The sequence below is a fragment of the Canis aureus genome, chromosome X, assembly GCF_053574225.1.
Source record: "Canis aureus isolate CA01 chromosome X, VMU_Caureus_v.1.0, whole genome shotgun sequence".
NCBI classification, from domain to species: Eukaryota; Metazoa; Chordata; class Mammalia; order Carnivora; family Canidae; genus Canis; species Canis aureus.
Window position 1 is genome coordinate 98,284,869 of NC_135649.1, and position 11,929 is coordinate 98,296,797.

At 40.4% G+C, this 11,929-nt stretch overlaps 1 non-coding gene across 1 annotated transcript; it reads right to left on the reverse strand.

The window, feature by feature from the left end:
• Positions 1-309: 309 nt before the first annotated feature.
• On the reverse strand, positions 310-382 carry TRNAE-CUC (transfer RNA glutamic acid (anticodon CUC)). Its single transcript has one exon. It is a non-coding gene; the product is annotated as a tRNA-Glu (tRNA).
• Positions 383-11,929: the final 11,547 nt, after the last annotated feature.

An 11,929-nucleotide genomic window follows, 5' to 3' on the forward strand; every position in this document is an offset into this window, starting at 1 on the left:
GCAAAGGAACAGTCTAATTTATGAAAGAGCAACTCACACAAAACGTAAAGCTTGCAAAGTGTTTTCCATTGCAACTCGGTATCCTTAGCAAATAATTAATATAGTAATTTTTAGCATATGTACAATTTCAACGTGATGGAAATATTAAGGAAAAATTGTTTTGTCAACCTCATTGCTTAAAGTACAACTTGCACCGCACTGTATAAAACCAGGAAGGCAAATGTTTCATCTGATAAAACATTGCCAATAAAAGTGGTCGAAAGTTTAGATTCCATATAAAAGTAATGCTTTGTTTTTAAGTAGGCTCCATGCCCAACATGGAGCTTGAACTCACAACCCTGAGATTGAGAGTCACATGCTCTACCGACTGAGCCAGCCAGGCGCCTCTAGAATTGACATGCTGATAAGTCATCTGCAATCATAAAAAAAACATTCCAAGTAGTTACTCAGATTAAGGTGTCTCCAGAATGTAAATCAACACACTTTCCTTCGGCAAGAAAATCTTGCTATGAAAACAATGTCAGCTAAACCAAACAATGTGCTTATTGACATAGAAAATCTGAGAATTACATTAAAACAAATGCATTATGGGGCACCTGGGTGGCTCAGTGGGTTAAGCATCTGAATTCGGCTCAGGTCATGATCTCAGGGTCCTGGGATTGAAGGTTGTTGGGCAACTTGCTCAGCAGGGAGTCTACTTGTCCCTCTTCCTCTGCCTCTCCACCCCCACCCCTGCTCATTCTCACTGGATCTCTCTCTCTCTCTCAAATAAATAGATAAATCCTTAAAAAAGAAACTAATGCATTACACTTCAGATTTTTGTCTGTATTTCATGATAACATAGAATCTGAACATAAACAGTGATTATTGCATGCTGGGTATGATGATAAGCAAGAGAAAAGTTTTGTCAAGGATGTTTAAACTACAGAATAAACTCTCAGTGTTCCTGCAAAATAGGAAAACAGTTTAATCCAACTTTTTAAAGGTACAAATTAGACAGTTTGATATTTTTGTGTTATATTTTCACTATATTTATAGGACTTAGTACATGTTTTTTGACAGTAGATAAGATGTAAAAACCAAACAGAAGCTAGAACCTTGGAAGAACAAAGTTTGTACAGATTGTTATGTCCTATTTCATAATTTAACAATTATCATAGACTTGGGTAATGATTTCGATATTGCATATCAGCAAAAAGTTTTCTCTGAATATTTTACAACTCTGATAGAACATATTGAGTTTTATTTTCCTTTTTTTTAAGATTTTAATTTATTCATGAGAGAGAGAGAAAGAGAGAGAGAGAGAGAGAGAGAGGCAGAGACACAGGCAGAGGGAGAAGCAGGCTCCATGCAGGGAGCCCAGTGTGGGACTCGATCCTGGGACTCCAGGATCAGGCCCTGGGCTGAAGGTGGCGCTAAGCCTCTGAGGCACCCGGGCTGCCCGAGTTTTATTTTCCTTAAAAAAAAAATCACACACGGGAAATTCATGGATCTTTAACCCATCCCTTTCATAAAAAGAGATCTTAAATTTAATTATACTTTATAAGATTAATTGTTAGAACTGGCTGCCGATGAAAGATTGAAGATGAGGTTTGAAAATACAGCATTGCTTAGTACGTTTGGTTAAAAGTTAAAAACAAATATCCCCAGCTTGCTGAAACTGCCTTAAAATACCTTCTTCCATTTCCCTCAGCACACTTAATATAAGACTGATCTCTCTACTATGAGTGTTATTAAAACAAAACATAGAAACATTTTAGATATGCATTATGCTCTGTGAGTAGTCATATCTAGAATAGATTAGTTAACAAGCAAGAAGCAGGCTCATTTCTTACCTCAAAACTACAAATATTGATATATACAATGTTTGTTCAAAAATATGTACTGGGTGGCTCAGCGGTTTAGCGCCGCCTTCACCCCAGGGCATGATCCTGGAGTCCCGGGATCGAGTCCCACATCAGGCCCTTGCTTCTCCCTCTGCCTGTGTCTCTGCCTCTCTCTCTGTCTCTCTCTGTGTCTCTCATGAATAAATGAATAAAATCCTTTTTAAAAATGTGTACAGGCATTTAATATAGGGAATTGCCACTTTCCTCAACTTTTGTTGTGATTGTGGCATAACAAGAAGTTATGTGTAATGGTGATTATATTAATAGCCTATATGCACATTTTCATAAACAACCATATATGCTTTCTGCGCTTTTCTCTTTTATGTTTTATTTGCTTTGATTATATTTATTAAAATGTAATTTGATGCCTGTTGAATCTAATAAAACAGACTTGAATTTTGTCTTTGTTTCTTTTTTCTTTTCTTTTTCTAGTATTTTGGTTTTATTGGATTTTTGCCAAAGTATTGGTTTACTGTGGGGCTGGGGAATTTTTTAAACATCTAATCCTGTACCACAGATAGCTTGAGAAGCACTGGCCTAGGGTGATATGCTATATGTTGGGGTGATATGCTATATGTTGGCAAATTGAACTCCAATAATAAAAAAAAAAAGATTCTGACTTACAGATATTGTGAGATAATGATGCATATTAAGTTGCTAATTTTCAGTAGTTTGTTATGCAGCAATAGGAAAGTAATAAAGTTACCTTGCATAACAGAAAAAAAAAAAAGAAGCACTGGCCTAACAGCCACCCCTTGGTGGCCATGTTGGCCTACCAGGGAATCTGCATCTATCTATGTTGCTCCTTTAGATTTGGGCTGGTCAACTCATTCACTGAATCCCCTTAAGATTTTGGATGAAAGGATTTAACACAAGTTGTTTCCTGCATCCATGCAGGGTCTATTTCTATAGACAACCTCCTGAGCCCTCTGGAACCCCTGAGTCTTATCCTAGGACCCAAAACCAAAAGAAAGCATGATGGAGTCCTTTGGGCTATTGAGAAATGTTGATGGTAATGTATTTCCTTGTCCCTTAAGCACATGGATGGAATGTGTTGAGCCAAGGCAGGAGAGGTGGACTGAAAATCAAGTTGACAAGGAGAAATATGATAAAAATAGAGCAGAGCCTAATCATTAGTGACAAGGAAGCTTGCCACCAGGGAGCAAGAGGAAGCCAGAGACCTGCTAGTCTTTGGAGACAGGTTTGGCTTCTGCTTCCACATACCAGTTTGCAGGAGGCCCTCAGCATGCCCTTGTCTCCTTGGAGAAATGCTCAGAGATTTGGTAGTAGATTCTCTACACCTCAGACAATATACAAACAAAAACAAATCATCTACAACTGCAGCCACAAGCACTCTAAATTCTTTATTAGGGGGTACCTCTTATGAACCGGGCACTTGATAGGAATCGAGTCTTTCTTTAATCCTTACAACACCATGAACTAAATATTCTTAGCCATGTCTTTACAGATGATATGAATAAAGTTCCAAGAATCTGGAAAAATTGTTTACGCCCCAACCCACCTACTTTTCTCTTACCACATCATCCTCCCACCTTGGCTGCCCCCACCACCATTTGCCTCAATTCTGCTGACCTTTCCTGACCCAGCCTAAACCTGTCGTTGTCAGCCTGGGCTTTACCTTGGAATCACCAGAGGAGTTGCTAGTCTCTGGGTCCCATTCTCGGGGAGTCTGCTTTAATCTATCTGGGATGTGGCCGATTAACCCAGCCACCTAGCTGGGTGGCTCAGCAGTTGAGCAGATGTCTGCCTTTGGCTCAGGGTGTGATCCCGGTCTGGGGATCAAATCCCACATCAGGCTCCCTGTGAGGAGCCTGCTTCTCCCTCTATGTCTCTGCTTCTCTCTGTGTCTCTCAGGGATAAATAAATAAAATCTTTTTTAAAAATTCTAAATAATTCCAATGTTCACCCAAAGTAGAATAGCATTGGCCTAGACAGCCTCCAACACTGAGTTAGATGCCCCTTTTCTATGGGTCCACAGCACCTTATTTTTTAGTCATTCATTCATTTATTTACTTTTTATTACCTGTTAACAAATTTACCTTCACAGTATTCGTATTGCCTGTTGCCCCCTGTAGATGGTAAATCACAGGGGCTTCCCTATTTACACTTGTCCATTCGTTCATTCACTAACTTAGCAATTATTTATGAAGCACCTACTGTGAGTCAGGCTCTGGGCTAGTACTTAGGAGTACAAAAGGGAAAGAGATGTCACACACACTCAGAGTACAGTGAAGGAGACAGAAACAGACAATATATGTGTGTTCTTAAATATGCATCACAAGGATGCGTCTGGGGAAAAGGTCTCAAGAAGGGTAAGAGCCCTTTTGGGCAAGAGATTCTTGGGCCCCAGCTACCTTGAGTGGCACTAGCCATATATTTGCATGCCCCAGTACAAAATGAAAATGCAAAGGCCCTTGTTCAAAAGACAGGAAAAAAAGTGCTGTCAAGGGTACTAAAATATAAAGCATTTTCCCTTTTTCCACAGTCCGACTTGTCACAGTGTTGTTTATTTGCTATTTAATGTCATTCTAAAAAAGAAAAATTAAAAATTTAAATTATTAGCATGAATTTTACCATTCATCTTTATCTCAGGCCGTGCCAGTTTTAAATGCAAATATAAGAGCTTTTAACTCATATGAAGGATCACTAAAATTACACAATTCCTATTTTAAAACCAGTATTTACATTCATATTTCATTCCTACTAGAGCAGTGGAAAGCCTGCACAAAATTCACTCAGCCATTTTTATTTCACTTCTTGATGTGTGCACATGCTACCAATACTCTCTACCTTCAGTGTCCTGAGGAGTGAGGATGGAGTGAAAGGAGCAGGAACTGTGTGTTAGCCTATTTTCCTCTTTCCTTCTGTGTCTTCATTTTCAGCAAAAGTGGTTAGCTGCCACAGGAAAGTAAATGAGTAAGAAAGGATATGATAGGAAGGATATGATAAGAAAGAATATGCTCATTTGTGCTTTCTTAGAATTCTTTCTGCACTCAAACAAGTTCTAGTGTGAATGGGAAGCGTGGCTTCTCTGGGTTGTTTGCCCTCACTGCCCCAATCATAGATGTAACACATTTATTTTGTATTTGCTTTGAGTCTCACAAAACTCCCACGCATGTGGGACTATCAGAATCCCAAGTTCACAGGGTGCTATAAACACTATAGGAGGGGTCATGAGGAGCAGAGATGTAGCATATAGGAAATGGAGGGTACTTCCTCTACTCACATGCATATCCACTGTTCCATCATATTTCATTTACAAAGCACAAGCTCAAAGATAAAATTATTAAGCCTTTCAAGACAGTAACACTGGAGCATTAAATCAAAGGTAGGCCTTTCTGAGCCCAGGGCCCTGTAGGACCACACAGGGTTTGGGCTAGGAGGGTCGAGAATAAGCTCTCAGCAGCCACAGACTCTCAGTGGACTAATCTCAGGGGGGTGTATTTCCTCAGTCCTATGGACCCTTCACCCTCTGATGGGGACTGTAATGAAAAGAGAACCCAAATGGGACTCTCCATAGACAGGTCCCAGGGCAGGAGCCCTGTCTCTTGCGCCCAATTCTAAAAGCAAGAAAATGGTGACTTCTACTCCCAAAGGAAAGATGGTGGGAGCGACAGGTTTAGGAAGAATCAAAGAGTTACTGTATCCTCAACCAAGCATATTGAACAGACTCGATACATATTTATGAATAAATGAATGCAACGCACATACGGCAAACAAGTGGTCGTGCGAGCAAACAGATGAGAGCATGTGTTTTGATGAAATGATACCTGACTTACATTGGGAATGCAGGCCTACATTCAAAGCCAACTCTTCCTCCGGTTCATTAAAATGTGATTTTACATATGCCCTAATTGTGTACCATTCATCTTGTGCTATCACACCACACAAAGAACCACCAAAGCATCATCTTCCGTCTTCCTCTTTATATATAAATGATTTTCTTAATTACCCAAACTAACAAAATACTGAGCTCTGTGCTTTCTTGCCTCAATTATGTTTTTCATCATTATATTCCTTCTTCAACCTTGAGATTCACTTTTCTTAAATTGCATTCCCCACATCTGGGATACAAACCATTCTGTTGATACAGCAAATGCATATGATAAGGAAAATGTGCATCTGTTTTAATTCTCTAAAACCCAGGCAAGATTTGACCAAACAAATCACTAGGCCATTCAAAAATCCACTTTCTTCGTTGAGTATATTCATACAGAACTGGTAAGAAGTCAACACTCCGGAAGAAAATGTTGCTCACCTATTTTTTTTTCTTGATGAACAAGGCTGAAATATTTGGATTCCATTGTACTTTTTTTCAGTTTGATTAGGACAATGAACCTGTGTAAAATGTCCCACCACCAAAAATGAAAAATTCATACATTCACTGAAAGAAAGTAACCCACTCAAAGGAAATAACCCCTTAACAGAGGCCTAATAGGTTCAATACATATTATCTCTAGTTTCTCTTTTTGTTTCAAATTTTGTTTTAAGCAGATACTCTGTACTTGGTCTCAAAAAATCTCATTGCATGACTATGACTACCTAACCTTTATAAAGAAAAAAATACTTTTCCTACTATGCTCTGAAACCTTCAGAAATTCTCCCTTCACTTTTATGACTGAATTCTCTCAACACTGGGCTTTTTTCTTCAAAAAGGCAGATCTTGGTTCACAGACCTCACTCCTGTCTTGCTTGTATGTGTATTCTCCATTACCTTCAACAATTCTGAAGCAATCTAATCAATAGAAATAAGCCAAATTTTAAAAGGCTATGCTAATTGCTCTAATTCCTTTTATTCACTAAGCCTCCCTATATTTCATCCTTCCTTAAAAGAGAATGGTAATTTTTCTTTAGGAATCAATAAACTCTCTCAGAGCCACTGAAGCTTCCAGAAAAGGCTGTCAGGTAAAATTTTTATTTTATCTTAAGTTCTTTCCATATTCATTGATCCCACTGGCTCAAAGACACAAAAACAAAACTGGATCTGAAAAAAATGAAATACAGCCACCAGAGCACAAAGTAATTAGTTAGCCTTCTCTAGTACAAGTGGTTGGCCTGTTTCTGATGCAGAGGAGGTGCTGGGGCATGATTTGTTGATTGTTTGACTGATGTTTAAAGGGCAAGCACCTGAGGGGAAATTGGAACATTCCTTATCATTGTATCCTTTTCCAACTGTGTGAAATACATGATTTTCTATAAATCATTCTCAAAACACATTGTGTCATTTTCAAGTATCAGAAAAAGGCAATTTGGACCAGTTCTCCGGCAATTTGTGATGAAAATTGAATGACAAAACAGTTCAACAACAAATAGCATTCACGTTTAGCGAGAAGTAGCTATGGGCCAGCCACTTACTACGTATCAGACATGGAAGGACACCTAGAATTGAGTCCTTGACTTCTAAAAGTTCACAATGAAGTGGGGGAAATAGTAGTATAAATAATCTTCATGAAATGTGTAGGCTTGTAATACAGGTATGTGCAAAGTAGTGCAGGCACACAGGGACACAACAGCCCATGTGGATTCAGTAGAGTGGTTAAGAGCAGAGGCTCTGGAGTTAAACTGGGTTTGAATCCTGGATCTATGAGTCACTGTGTGACCTTGCAAGTTACTTGGCCTCTCTGGATCTCAATTTTCTCCTCTGTTATAGTGACTATGGCAGTACCTATCTTATAGGATCATTGTGAAGATTAAATGAATAACTTAAAACAGTGTCTGGAACATAGCACTCAAGAAATTCAGCCACTATTAATATGATCAGGTTATATACAAAAGGGAGCCTAAAATTTGACCTGCAAAAGTAGACAGAGAAGTATAGGCTTTGTGTTGTAGACGTGCTTGGAGAATCCCAAGCAACTCTGTGGCTGGAGAAGAGATTAATGGAATGAAAATGTGAGAATAACACATGCTGATCTGGATTGTGATGTATGTGAACCTTAATTCTGCTACTCACTAGCTAAGTGCCTGACCAAGTCAATCTGGCAAAAAAAGAGTAGGTGCTCAATACATGAGAACAAGTATTACTATAGGTGCATGGAAGGAAATGGCTTGACATTGGCACTAGAAGTCTGATTGAGTTGAAATTGTGGAAGGCTTGTATATTACATGTATTACTCAACTATTGCTACAACAATGCTGTGTAACAAATAACCCCCTCCCATCTTAGTAGCTTACCACAGCAAACATTTATTTTCTAACACACAGGTGGATCAGCTGAGGTTTGGCTTAGTTTGGTTGATTTTTGCTGGGCCTACGCAAGTTCAGGCAGGGTTGGCTCCAGGCTGAGACCAGTTTTGCTCCACATGTCTCACTCTGGGACCTGTAGCCATCCGTGCAGAGCATGTATTTCTGGGCATGCATTCCTCATGACAATAACTGAAACTGGAGATGGGGATCCAAGCCACATAAGCACATTTGAAGTCTTCTCATATCACACCAGCCAAGATTCCATTGACCAATGCAAGTCACATGGGGCAGGGAAGTATACTGTGTTCACATTACATAAAGAATTGCAGTCACATGGCAAAGGGCATGGATACATAATTCTATTGTGAGGAGAAGGAAGAATTAGGAACAATAATCCAATCTACATAGTTAGGGTTTTTCATTCATTCTATAGATTAAAAGATCCACAAATGACATTATTTTAAGAAAATGCATGATTAGATCTAAATTTTGGAATGTTCCATCCTGATAACTATGTGGAAGGTGAAGGGGATGGGGAAGAACATGAGTCATTTGGACCAGGGCTTCTGATCCATGGGCCAGACAAGACATGGTTAGGATATTGGATTGTATGAAAAGGATAAATGTGAAAAAAATTAATGAGTTAGGATTAGCAAGACTTGGTGACTAACTGGATGTGCCACGAGGGTGAGGGGGCAGGGTTGAGAAAGAAAAAAGGTAGAGATGAGTCAGAGGTTCTAGGTTAGACAAGTAGGAGGATAGTAATGATATAGGGAGAGTGTCAGAAGAGCATTTTTCTGAGAAAAAAGACACAGGAAGATAATGAATCTAATTTTGAAAAATAGGGTGGCTTTTTAACATGTCAGCTTGCCTGGGCTAATCTTTGTTTCCCAGAATTCTTTTCTGTGAATGTGTTTGGTTATGATTGATCAGAGGAGACATTTTGTGTGAGATTCAGAAGATCGGTACAGGGACACCAGTTGACGTTGCAGTTCACGCCCACTGTCACTTCCTGTTGGCTCACCTGATCCATGTGGGTTAGCAATGAGGCCTGCAGGTACTCCACCTTCCACCTTGGCTCACCTGATCCATGTGGGTTAGCAATGAGGCCTGCAGGTGCTCCACCTTCTACCTTATTTACCTTCTGATTCTCTGACTCTGGACCACGTGCATGGTTGGCCCCCCAGCTTCTCCTGTAGGACACCTACATCATCCAAGTTATAAGTACAGACCATGGGAGACCAACATGCGTTCCAATCCTTTCTCATGGATCCCTATTTGTCCTTGCTCCATCCCCATTTACAGCTACCTTCTCTTCCCAGTTGCTCGCCCTGCTGACTTAAGCTGTAGAATCCAGTGTGGAGACCACAGCCTTACAGAAATAGCTGACTGACTTCTACTATAAGTACAAAAGTTCAAGTCCTCGTAAGAAATCATATGTGATTTCCTAGTGGTTCCAGCTCTGCTACAACCCTGACGACTACAGATAGGTTGAGTCTGAGATGCACGTAGTAAATTTGTGTAGAAACAATAAATATGGTCTATAGTTAAGAAAGTGAGCAGAAATGTAGGGGTACCAGAATGGCTCAGTCGGTTGGGCACCCAACTCTTGGCTTTGGCTCAGGTCATAATCTTGGGGTCCTGAGACTGAGTCTGATGTTGGCCCCACACTCAAAATGGAGTCTGCCTGTCCCTCTCCTCCTGCTCCTCCCCCTGCTTGTGGGCTCTCTCTCTCTCCCTCCACCTTAAATAAATAAATAAATAAAATCTTTTTTTAAAGTGAGCTGAAATGTAAATTTGATAGTATCTGCTAGAAAGTGGGAGTTAATGATTCAGGAACAGATGCAATTCATTAGAGATTGTTTAAAGTAAAAAGAGAGAATACCTGAATACAAAATTGAGGGAAATTCCAATATTCAAAGATCTGGAAGAGAGAGAAAAATCACAAAAACGCAAGCAACAATCAAAGGGAGAAAGAGGAAATCAGATGCAAGCAGTGCTCTGGAAGCTACAGGATGAAGTGTTTGAGAAGAAGAACGGGGTGTCCATTGGGTGTCCCAGTTCTGCACAAAAGTCAAAGGGAATGAGGAGAGAATAAAGGACCGCTGAGTTGGAGAATTAGAAGGACGACAGAAGGTGGACGTGGCTTTGAGATAGAATCTGCTCTCAAAAGCTTAGTGAGAAGTCAAGGAATAGATAAGGCATCTGTTTTTCAAGTTTTTGAGGCATGGTGACAATGTCAAGAGATTTCCTTCGGATTACAGCAACACAAATCTACTTACATTCAGGAGGAGGGAGGCAAATTGGAGATCAGGATTCCAGAGAGAATGAGGGTAATGGGTGTGGTAGGTGCTGGGGCACATGATAGGAAGAAATGCCTGTGTATAGAAGTCACACCTGATCAAAGCCATTGGAGACAGTGCTTCCTCCAAGGCAGACAGGAAGGAGGGAAGAATATGGTTGATGGTGTATAGGAATTTCTCGATGGGCATTATCTTCTTAGTAAACTTAGAGACCGAATCATTATATCTATCAGAGCTTCTTTTCTAATCTGCAGAACAGCACTAGGCTCACACTTCACTGTGTCTCAGTGAGGTCTCAGAAGAGAGACCTTCTCCTAAAGATGCTATACAGGCTAGCCCTGGTGCTGCCATCACTCTAGTTCCAAAGGAAACTGAAAAAGCATATTTTTGCCTTATACTTTGGTGAGCTAGGAGACAGGAAGGGTGTTCTAAAGATTCTGGGAAGCTAAAGAAGCAAAACAAATACTCTCTAGGACAACTGAGCTAAAAGGGAGGAAGATTTCAAGAGAACAGTAAGTGTCTGAAGTCGCCATTAGGAAGATAAATAGTAATTAAGTAAAATGATTTCTCAGCAATATGAGGTTCCAAATAAGATTGGAGCATAAAAATTTATAATTCATTTGTTCAGTTATTTAATTATTTAACCAATATATCTTAAATGCCATGTGCCAGGGACTGTTATAGCTACTGGGAATATGGTGGTGAACATGAAAACAATTAAACTAGGCATTCTGGAGACGATGATAAGATGATGATAAACGTTTGGGGGGGAATGCAGCAGGCTTAGGGGTTTGAAAGGGATGGAAATAAAGGTTGCAAGTTTAGATGGGATTTTAAGGGAATGCCTCTCAAAGGGAGTGACATTTGAACAGAGCCCTGAATGTAGTGAGGGAGAAAACTGTGTAAAGTGTCCCGAAAAAGGTGTTTCCAACATAGGTAACAGCAAGTGCAAAGTCCCTAAGGGAGAAAGAAACTTGGAGTGTTTGTGGACCACCAAAATGGCCAATGTGACTGTAGCAGGTGGTGTGGGGAGGGCAAGGGGAAATGGTAGGAGGTAAAGCCATAAGGTGAGTGAGCTGAGATTACATGGGGACTTGTAAGCCATGGTAAAAAGACTACATTTTATTTTACTTGTGAGGAGGTCTGTCAGGGAATTTTGAGCAGGGGAGTGACATGACTCGATCATGTCGATGGCAAGACGGAGTATAAACCATAGGTGGGCAGCAGTGAAAGCAGAGAGACTAGATTGGAAGGCATCACACTGGTTTAGATGAGAGACACAGCAGCTTAAAGAGGGTCTGAGCTGCAAGAAGTTGTCTTAATGAGGGCCGTTATCACGAAGTACCATAGGTGGCTGGTTTCAACAATACACATTTCTGGGGAACGCCTGGGTGGCTCAGTTGGTTACATGTCCAACTCCTGGTTTTGGCTCAAGTCATGAGCTGGGGGTCGCCGGATCGAACCCTGCATCAAGCTCCATGCTCATCGGGGAGTCTGCAGGAGTTTCTCCCTCTCCTTGTCCCTCTGCCCCTC